Source organism: Amblyomma maculatum, chromosome 2, assembly GCF_055883805.1.
Source record: "Amblyomma maculatum isolate TAMU_Amacu chromosome 2, ASM5588380v1, whole genome shotgun sequence".
Classification (NCBI taxonomy): domain Eukaryota; kingdom Metazoa; phylum Arthropoda; class Arachnida; order Ixodida; family Ixodidae; genus Amblyomma; species Amblyomma maculatum.
Window position 1 is genome coordinate 97,934,812 of NC_139345.1, and position 10,712 is coordinate 97,945,523.

The following is a 10,712-nucleotide window of genomic DNA, read 5'->3' on the forward strand; positions in this document are numbered from 1 at the left end:
AATAACGTGAATACTGACGTGAGATGAATCGACTCGCTCTGTTTTGAAGTGCCTCTAATTTGTTAATAAGATACAGTTGATGAGGACACCAAATGAATGACGCGTATTCGAGCTTCGGTCTAACCAGTGTGGTATAAGCGATTAGTCGGATATCTGTATTAGCTCTGCAAAGTGACCGGCGGATAAAACCTAGAGTTTTATATGTGTTAGTCAGAAGATTATTTATATGCACAGTCCATGATAAATTAGGGGTTAAATAAACTCCTAAATATTTAAATAATTCGACAGGCTCTATTTCCGCGTTGCTAATATAGTAGTTGTTCGACAAAATCAGGCTGCAGGTACTGAATCGCATTAATTTAGTCTTTTTAGTGTTTATAGTCATTTGCCATTCAGAGCACCACATGTCTAACCTAGATAAATCATCCTGCAACATAGCACAGTCAGTAAGATTAAAAGTTGGACGGTAGAGGACAAAATCATCTGCGAATATATATTAGAAATAATGTGGGCCCAAAGACAGATCCTTGAGGGAGTCCAGATTTCACGGGCTGAGGAGAAGATTTAAAGTCGTCAGTAATAACCGATTGAACTCTGTTGTTTAAAAATTCTTTTACCCATCTGATAACTTTAATATTTATGTTAATGCTACTCATTTTATATATGAGGCAGTTTGGATTAACTGTTCTAAGTTTCGGTGAAGGTCGGTAGTTAGTTCAAACAGCTAGGTTTCACAAGAACGACCGCGCCGAAATCCATGCTGGTTGGGAAGCAAGATATGATTCTGAGTGATATATTTCATTATATGAGATGATATGACATGTTCTAGTAATTCGCAAACAACTGATGTCAGTGATATGGGTCTGTAGTTTGTCATATTATCTCTTTCCTCTCCTTTAAATATAGGTAAAACATGTGCAAGCTTCCAATCATCAGGAATCTCAGCCGTATCAATTGATTGTTGAAAGATGAGTGCCAGGATGTGCGATGTATATTGTTTTGTTATTTTTAGAAGTTTTGTGCTAATTTCATAAGGGCCCGGGCTCGAAAATGCAGGCAGGCGTTCAATAGCCCTCTCTATACCCTCAGGATGTATTTCAATATTATGAATTCAGTGCTAGGTGCGGGTTCAAATGTAGGCAACGGCTTTTCTTCTCCAAAAATGCTACAGAAAAAAGAATTAAACTGATCACACATGTCAACTGGGTCAATTGAGGTACCATCTGCAGAGACTAAACACGGGAGTTCCTTTTTTTGTGCAGGAGAAATGACTTTCCAAAATTTTTTAGGGTTGGTTTTCAAAAAGTTTGGCATGTCAAAATTAAAAAACCTATCTTTCGCTTCTTCAATTTTCTGCTTGCAGGATTTTGCAAAGTTCATATATGCGGTCCAGTCCAACGTTGCCTGTGTGCGTGCAGCTTTCGCATACAGGCGTTTCTTTTTGTTCAGGCATCGTTTGATATCCCTTGTGAACCATTCATTATTTCCTGTGGTTGAAAGCCACCTTTTAGGAACGTATTTCTCCTGCAAACTTTTTAACAAATCACGGAGAAGCAACCAGTTTTCAGAAACACTTCGATTACAATACGCAGATTCAAAGGAATAATAAAAGCTCTCAAGGTGGGTATGAATACTGTCTATGTCTGCTTTAAAAAAATCATAAATCAATTTTTTGGACACAGATACTTTCGGGGTAACTAACTGGAACATGCAGTGAACAACACGGTGGTCACTGATGCTCTCAAGCACATTTACAGAGGCACGTTCAGGGTGTGTTGTAAAAACTAAGTCAAGAATGGCATCATCCCTTGTCGGAGAACGAACAAGCTGCGTCAGTTGGAATAAATGCAACAAGCCAAGAAAATCAGTACAACCACGGGGCTGACAAGAATCAGCAAGTGAAACAGATGACCAGTTGATATGTGGGAAGTTAAAGTCACCGGCGAGGATGACAGGAGAGTTAAAATACTTGTTCTGAACATGTGCTAATACGTCGTTTAATTCTACAGCGAAGTCAGTGGAATAATCTGGCGTCCGGTAGCATGCTCCGATAACTGTGTTAAAGTTTAGCCATGAGCAAGAGACCCACAAAATTTCTAGTGGACTATCTATTGTGATAGGCCTTGTATGAATACCTTTGCGAACAGCAATCATGACGCCACCACCTCTTTTATCTGTTCTGTCTTTACGAAAGATAGAAAAGAACTTTGAAATCTGAAGTTCTGAACAGTCAATTTCTGGAGTTAACCACGTTTCTGTTCCCACGATGGCATCAGCAGAGCAAGTGTGGACGAAGGACGCAAGCTGGTCTTGCTTATTGATTATGCTACGGAAATTTGCTACAATTAAAGAAAATGGAGTTGCTTTAGTAGCCTGTTGCCGAAATTAAAGGGCCTCTCTCTCTCTCTGCAAGTTGTTCTCGTCGCACGCCAGAATAAAATTAAACGAAAACAAACTGAAACGTTATAAAACACTGAGCCCGTTCACCACCGGACTCTCTGTGCGCCTACCTACTAGGCGCATAAAGGTAGCAAGCTAAATAGGGTGCAGGAATCGTACATAGGGCATTGTTTGTGAGCCCCCCCCCCCCCCCCCCCCCCCCCCCCCGCACACACACACACACACACACACCTTTTTTTTTTTAATTAGAAGCAAATTTTTGTTTTGTTTCTGGCAGGCATACACTCACCTTAAGGAGGCTTCTTAGGGGCGACGGATGCAAAAAGAATGAGGAAAGAAAGTCCTCGGAAAGCGTGATTTTTCAGTTTGCAGCTAATAGGTAAAATGCCATCCACGGAAGGAACCAAATTGAGTGTTATCCAGGAACTTAATTTTTGAGGAATTGTCTCTCGTGCTCTCTGTAAAGAATGGAGTTTGAATTTTCCAACGCTTTATTGTGCTTAATTTCAGTGATGTGCATGTAATCTGGTGTCTTAATCTGCATATCTGCATGGTTTTACGTCTTAAACGTACCCGCACGACGCCCAAGCAAGTTATGCTCGCTCCTTCTACGCAAAAACATACCGCAAGTTAACTTGTTATGCTATGATAGTCGTCGAAGGCTCGCCGCGGCTTGCGTATTGTCCGTGTTTATTGGGCGCCATTTGTCAGATTAGCTGTTGCTACTGCGGCAGCTCCAGAAACTGCCACTTGCATCGTGACCAAAGAGCGGGCTGATAGCGCAACCTAGGCGGAAGCAGACGATAACATAGCATGCGAACCAGCGGCAAGAGGTATGCACGCAAATAAAGGAGAGAATGGTCATATACGTAACATCATAAAGTTAATATTTCTTCTAATCATCTGAGCTGATAACGGACGCACAAATAGACGAAGTAATATGAGTGGTATGAGCCTTATCCATCGATATCCATGGAAGAAATATAGGTGTCTTAATTGGGACAGATCTTCTGGGATGAAGTGACAAGCAAGTAAATTTACTTCTACATTAAATTGGGATATAAGGTCAGATAAATAGGACTCCTTCAAGTTGGATAATTCGACGCGATCGACAAGGCTGCATTAAACGAGAGCTGTTCAGGAGAGCTGTTTTGAAAAATAATGGGTTTTGATTTTACTAGCTAGCGTAGCCGGGATATGGCCATCCTTAAGCCGCCTACTCAACCACAGCACCAGACTACCGTGCACATCCCTTCGTTACAACTTGAACTGGTGGGCTAGTTGGTTAATGCCTTCATTGTTCTGTGAGAACGCAGCTTTATAAATACGGCGCCAGAAGAAGGAACACAACACTTAAATCGATTTTATCTGACGCATGCAAAAGAAAGTCGTCAGTCCCCTTTTTTCTTTAAGAATAACTGAACTTGGATTAATATTATTTAAGGGAAAGCGTTATTTAAAAGGGTGATTTACCAACAGTGTGATTTACCACGTAGTTCCCAAGGACAAGGAGGTTCACGGCAAATTAATTCTTGAAATCCGGCGTTTCAACCGGTCTCCGAACTTGGAACACATGCGTGCTCACGATCTTTCACTCGCGACTGCTAGACAAATTTGCTTTTCGCCCAGTGCTTTGTGCATCCAGCAAGACAGCACTGACTACTGTCCATTGCTCCAAAGAATGGACTAAGTGCGAGATCGTAGCACAAGAAGGAAAACCCACGATCGATGCTTCTCGTAAGAAGGCCGCTGTTTTGTATGGGCCTTGTTGCTTACCGAACCGAACCTTATTGTGTTTTCTAACGTTCCTGAACGTCAGTGCTTATGGGGTGTATTTCATGAGGTGAATTTATCTCTTTTATTCCTACTTGTTCGTTTCTCCCCAGAGTTCCTGTTTTCTGTATCGCGGAAGCGTTTGTACAAAAATTTAATTTCTATGCTCTTTCCTCTACCCATGTACCTCTGTGTATTTTGGTTAACCGGGACATGATGTACTCAAAAGAGTACGGAGAATGCCGCTCTCTTCATGTACGAAGACTTTATTTTATAAGTTACACACTGAGATCCTGCCTGGGAAAAGGGGCATTTTTATATCCAGTACATTGCCGCCTTTGTGATTCTTCGGAAACTATTGAGCACTGTTTCGTCGCCTGTAAAGATGCAATATTGTTCTGGGATATTTTGCAACGAACATAGAAAAAAAGACTTGATCTGACACGGCATCCTCTACGATATCTCACTGCATTGCCATTTGCTGATAAGCCTTTAGACATGTTCTTTCTAATTGGGTTACACAGCCTTTGGAAAACGTGCATAATGGACAGAAATTGCGAATCTGTTGTTTCTGCAAGAGACCACGTCTGTAGGATGATTGTCCATTTAAGGGAATTGTATGCACAGGCTGAATTTGAAACGGAGTGGCCCTCACTCTTAGTGATGTGCTCTACATGACTTCTTGTTAATAGTTTTGTTTATTGGTCCTGTCCTATTACGCATCATGTTGATTTGATGCTCTTTTCTTAATAATTTGTACATAGTGCGTGTATACAAGTAGGTCATTGTTTGAGTGTAATAAAAATACCATACTGAAAAAAAAAAAAAAAAGCGTCTCTGTAGCGGAGTGGTTGTGTGCTCGCTTCACACGGCGAAGGAACCGTATTCGACTCCGCGGGTTTCCGCAAAACTTTCATTGTTTCTTTACTTTCTTTTGATTTTTTCTTTACAACCACAACGCCGACACCTGCTTTTCTGCGTCACGGGCCGGTTAAATATATCGCGTTAATAAATAAATTTTGTGCTGATGTTTTTTTATTTAATTTTTTTTAGAGATGGAACTATCGCGTTAAAAACTCGTCCCATTTCGTGCTACAAAGAAAGTGACAGAGCCGCATCTCGCAGCAACGAGCGTGTATAGGATGGATCCGTACGCTGCAGTCACAATGATGAGGCGCGTGCTGGTGGCTGTGGAAAAGGACAAATAAATCTTTCAGTTGCTCGCGACAATGCAAAATCCGTTTTATATTCCTAGAATTCGAGCCACACAACACAAATACCGAATACATCTATTCTTCAGTAATAATAGCATTGCATGAGCAACCAAGAAACGTCGCGTGAAATTGTCGGCAGGTGTGCTGCCTCCAGACAACGCGCCAGCTCACGAAGTCTCGCAAATAGCAAGCTCCGTCCTGTTAGGAAATGCAGTGTGAAGGAGTTTAACACACGCACTGCTGTAGACATTGATCTGGCTCGCTGTTTTCACTTTATATTTTGTAAGCTAAAGAAATTTTTTTGTAGGCGACGGTTCCGGAGGCTAACAGATTCAAATACAGGGGAAGCTCTACTTCTCTCATGCCAAACATCAAGGTCATCTGGCTTCGAAAGTTTAACACTGAGCTCAGACAGCGTAAACTCTATTGGCACTATCCTCCAAGGTCATTCATGTGCGCCTTATCACAGCTGCGCCGAAAAACAAAGCATTGCTGCTACTGGGTATCGAACCCACGACACAACGAAAAATAAACTTCCCGGGCCCCGGAAAGAGGGCACTACGCTTTCACCGCTCATTTTATTGTGCCACTGCAAATGTAAACGCTATCACCGCTTTTTTTAGTGCTTAGCACTACTAGCCGCAATTACGGATTTCGACGACGTCTGTCTGAAACCGCTCACTCTCTCTCTCTCTTCGTGAACTTGAAGTGGAGAAAGAGAAAGTAGCGACGCGTGCGTCGCACGGCTCAGCATTGAGGAGGCGGAGCAGCCGCACAGCTGCAGTAGAAGCCTCTTTTCCTCTCTGTTCCTTTATTTCCAACCTCAAAACCAGATTTTACGCATACAGAATATTACGCGACAAACACACAACGTGGTTTAAAAACCACGCCAGCTCGGGCTTCGTGATCCATTAAAATTCAGGCATGCGTAGCAACGTTTCCATTCTGCGAAGCCACTCAGGCTCTTGGTCTTGTGTCTTGAAAACATCAATAACGCTAACAACGGATTCACCAAAATACTGCAGTATTTTCCTCGCATAAATGTCTGCATACCTGAATATATACTGTGTAGGCCCAATAACATGATCATGCCCATCTTCTTCAATTGGGAAAAATCTAATTCCAAATGCATACACGGGTAGGTCTTTTTCAATCGTTCGTTGTAGAATGTCCCAGAAGAAAAAGGCTTCCCAACAGTCTATGAAAACGTGTTCGATAGTTTCCGCGGCTTGCGGCATATGAAGCAGTGATTTCTCCGGTACAAAAAAACTCTTCATTGCTAAATAGGTCTTAACTTCTAGTGTATTGCTATGAAGCTTGAAGAAGAAAGTTTTTGCTCCCCCTGGTACAACCATATTTTTAATTCGTTTAGGGACTAAATTCCATAGACCTGCACAGTACAACAGTCTGTACAATGAGATCGGCAGAAAGACATCGCACAAGTCCTTATAAAGTTTATTTCGCGTCACAGCTGATAAATATTGAAACGACAATCGGGCTTGCAAGACACGACATGACATGTACACTTCTTTAAGGATACCAAACATTCCCCCTTGCATGCTCGCCGAACTTGCATATAAATCTGGGAAAACTCTGCTCAACCTAACCTGACGCATAGTTCGTAAAAATGGGTCCTTCGCACCACGAAAGAACGTAAAACGGTTAACCACTTGGCGCAAATACAAATGCGCCAAACCAGCTCCTCCAGAGTGGGCGCGATGAAACAAGTTGGTTCGGCACGTGCGCTATCAAGTACTTCCCCACACAAAGATGGCAAACACACGCTGCAATCTCTGCACATTCACACGAGAACAATGCAGTACTTGTAACACGTACCATATTATGGTAACAAGAATTACAAACTGTAGAACGTGTAAACATAGTCCAATCGAATCCTTTTAGTCTCTCGGCCTTCTCACGTACTTCCGAAACCTGCTGGTTCCAATATGACTCACTGTCTCGGTAGATTTCCAGTGGCACTCCTAAATTCTTCACTGGAGTTGTTACCAAAGGCATGTTCACGAAATTCGTCGGGGCTGTGGGCCACTCTTTACGCCAGAACCTTAGGCACTTATCCCAGTTCACAGCACTACCATTCACAGAACAAAAGTCCTTCACCAATTGTACAACATTGTGGATGCTTTCGTAGACTGCACAGAAGACGGCAATATTATCGGCATACGCGAGTATGCGGACCTTACATGCAAGCGAAAACTTCGGACACTGCTGCTCTCGATAATGCTCAGACAGAATGGTTCAATATACGAGCAGAAAAGCAATGGGGATAGGGGGCAGCCTTGACGCACAGAGCGTTGCACCTCGATGCGCTCACCCGCCCTCTTAATTACTATCAACCGCGTCGGGCACCGTCTAAACGCCATTGCGACTGCTTTGCAAATAACTGAGCCCACATTCACATGCTCTAAAACTGAAAATAAGACATCATGGGGCACCTTGTCGAAGGCTTTCTCTGGGTCAGGCTGGAGCATGGTAACATCATGCAAGGCGTCGCAACACTCCAGCACCGACCGTGCCTTGTGGATATTAGTACACATGGTTCGGCCTTTAATGCCGCAGGTCTGACGTGGTCCTACTAATTCTTCCATTACGGTTTGTAGCCTTTTAGCCAGAATTTTCATGAAGGTCTTATAATCTCTGTTCGTCAGGGATATTGGTCTGTAAGCGGTAACGTGTAGAAGTTTGGCTTCGTCAATGTTTTTTGGTATTAAAATTGTATGGGCTGGTAGAAAAGACGGGGGAAGCATATCCTTGTCACAGACCTATTAAAGAGTGTAGTCTTATAAAGAGCGGCTGCAAACCCGTCTGGTCCTGAAAACTTTTCAGGGTTGAGGTCTTCTAGGGCTTTCTTTACATATGATACGGAGATTGGCAGTTATAAACTTTTTTTTTTTCTTTTCATCATTTAGCCGTGGCATAAGGGAGATGAAACTGGACTTCAGTGTTCAATTTTCCTTTTTGTGTGACTAAAAAGTCCGCTGTAGTACTCATAAACAGCCTTCTATATATTCGATTTATCTACGCAAATTTGTATGGGAAAACTGGAAACCTAATGAGGGCTTCTGAAAGATGATAGCTTTGTGGAACAAATGGCGTCAGCTTCAAACGAGATGCAAATTGCCAGTAATGACTCTCAAGGGGAGAAGTGGGAAATATTTAAACAGGCAATAAAAATGACTGCTACTGAGCGATAGTGTGCTATAAAACAACAAGAAAAGATAAAAGAAAATGCGCTTAGAAACGACCTAACGTTTCTACTGTCGCAAGGGTGCAAGCAGCCGGGCGCGTGCATCGAAGAAATCCTCTACGTCAAGCAGAAATTGGAGGCAATAGATACGGAGCGGCATCAAGCTTGTACGATGGCGAGGGCCCAGCACCTTATAGCGGGCGAAAGGCCAACAAAATGTGATCTTGGATTGGAAAAGTAGCACGCCTGCAAGAATGACGTATCAAAAATAGAATGAACGCTATCGCCGTAGCCGATCACGCCTCGTGTAAAACTGCAGCACACACTATAGCGCTCTGCAGTGAAGTTTAATTTGCGCCGCTCCTTCATATCACTATTCATTTTACTATTCATTTCATTATTCATTTCATTATTCATTTCACTATTCATTTCACTTCATTTTATAGTTAAATACGCCATACACATGCTCTGTCTAGGCGAGTGTGGGTGATGTCCGTGATCTTATTGTCGGGCGAATAACCAGGTGGCGTTATCAAAAGGGGCGGCGTGTCGTAGAGGAGGCAACTCCCGTTAAAGACAGAGACCGCACCTTGCTGACATCATCGAACTATCCCGTTGTCGAGGTTTCCAACCGTGGAAGAGAGTCAAGATTGAAGGGAGACACCCTGCTTCTTGAGCAGGGTGATCGAGCATTGTCCAAATTATAAGCTGTCGTAGCGTCATTTATCGTGATGCTAATATTTAGTTTTCAGTTAGCTGCTTACCGAAAATATCTCGATTTACCTTGGTCGGGAACTAGCGGCGGATATATGTGGAAGCACCTGGTGAATGCCATGGAAAGCGGCTTCCTTCACATGAATCATATCATAATATATATATATATATATATATATATATATATATATATATATATATATATATATATATATATATATATATATATATATATATATATATATATATATATATATATATATATATATATATACATATATTTTAAATAGACATCACATGATTTATATTAGAATATATTATTATTATTATTTTTTAAGTAGACACCCACGCCCAGTTAGTATGAAAAGGGAAAGAACAGGAAGCACTGCTGTTTTTTTTCACTTTGAGGGCTGCAAAGGCATTGGTCCTTTCTTCAACGCAAATGATTCGCTGTTCGCTCCCAACAACTAGATAATACAGCACGGCCTGACGGCTTAAGCATTAAACTGTAGGTACGTAATATTTTAAGAGCGTTTTGTACATAATTACAAAATATACAGAACATAAACATTGTTTTGAAAGATGCAGACTGTGGTGCTGAAACAGAGCTGGTGTTTAGGAAGCTAGCACAAATGAAACGACTCACTTTTTCGCGGCCAGCGCCACGCCCGGGATCGCCTGAAGCGCTTCGTAATTCTCCTTCTCTAGCGTGATGATGATAGTAGCGATGAAAATGACGGTGCCGTAATGAAGGGATCCGGAGTAATCTCGACTCGAACCCGGCCGCCGGCATGCTGCGTTTCCATGGAGGCGGCACGAAGAGGCGCCCGTGTGCTGTGAAATGTCAGTGAGATTCCATGGTGGTCGAAATTACTCCGTAGTCATAGAGTTCCTTACACTAACTAGAGGGAAAGCTGAGGGCGCTGCACTTCAGCCACCATGGGCGCGCTAAGAATCATTGGCCGGTGTGCTACTTGTTGCGGGACAGTCGGTTTTTTTCGGGTACGTGGAGTGGCGTTACTGTGATGTTTCTTTTCGTCATCATCATCATCTGAAGGGGCGTACATAGACTGCGAAAGCCATAGTAGCGAAGGCGCAAAAGCACACGTCGCCAATAAATGGTTTTTGTTTCCCGAAATGCCTCTCAAAACTTCCTTCAGTGACTGCACAACCATAAATATTTTTGTAACGCTTTTTTTATTTCAAATTTTGCCTATTAAGTGCGAAATATTGGTATTTGTGCTGCTCAAAACTAAACCAATAGGAGAAAGATCCATCGCTTATATTGGATAAATATCACACTGACATGCTGTTTCTCTCTCTTTTTGCAATTTATAGTCACAATATTCAATCTTTGGACATTATTAATGGTAGAACAGCGTTTATCTTTGCATTAGTTTTGGCCA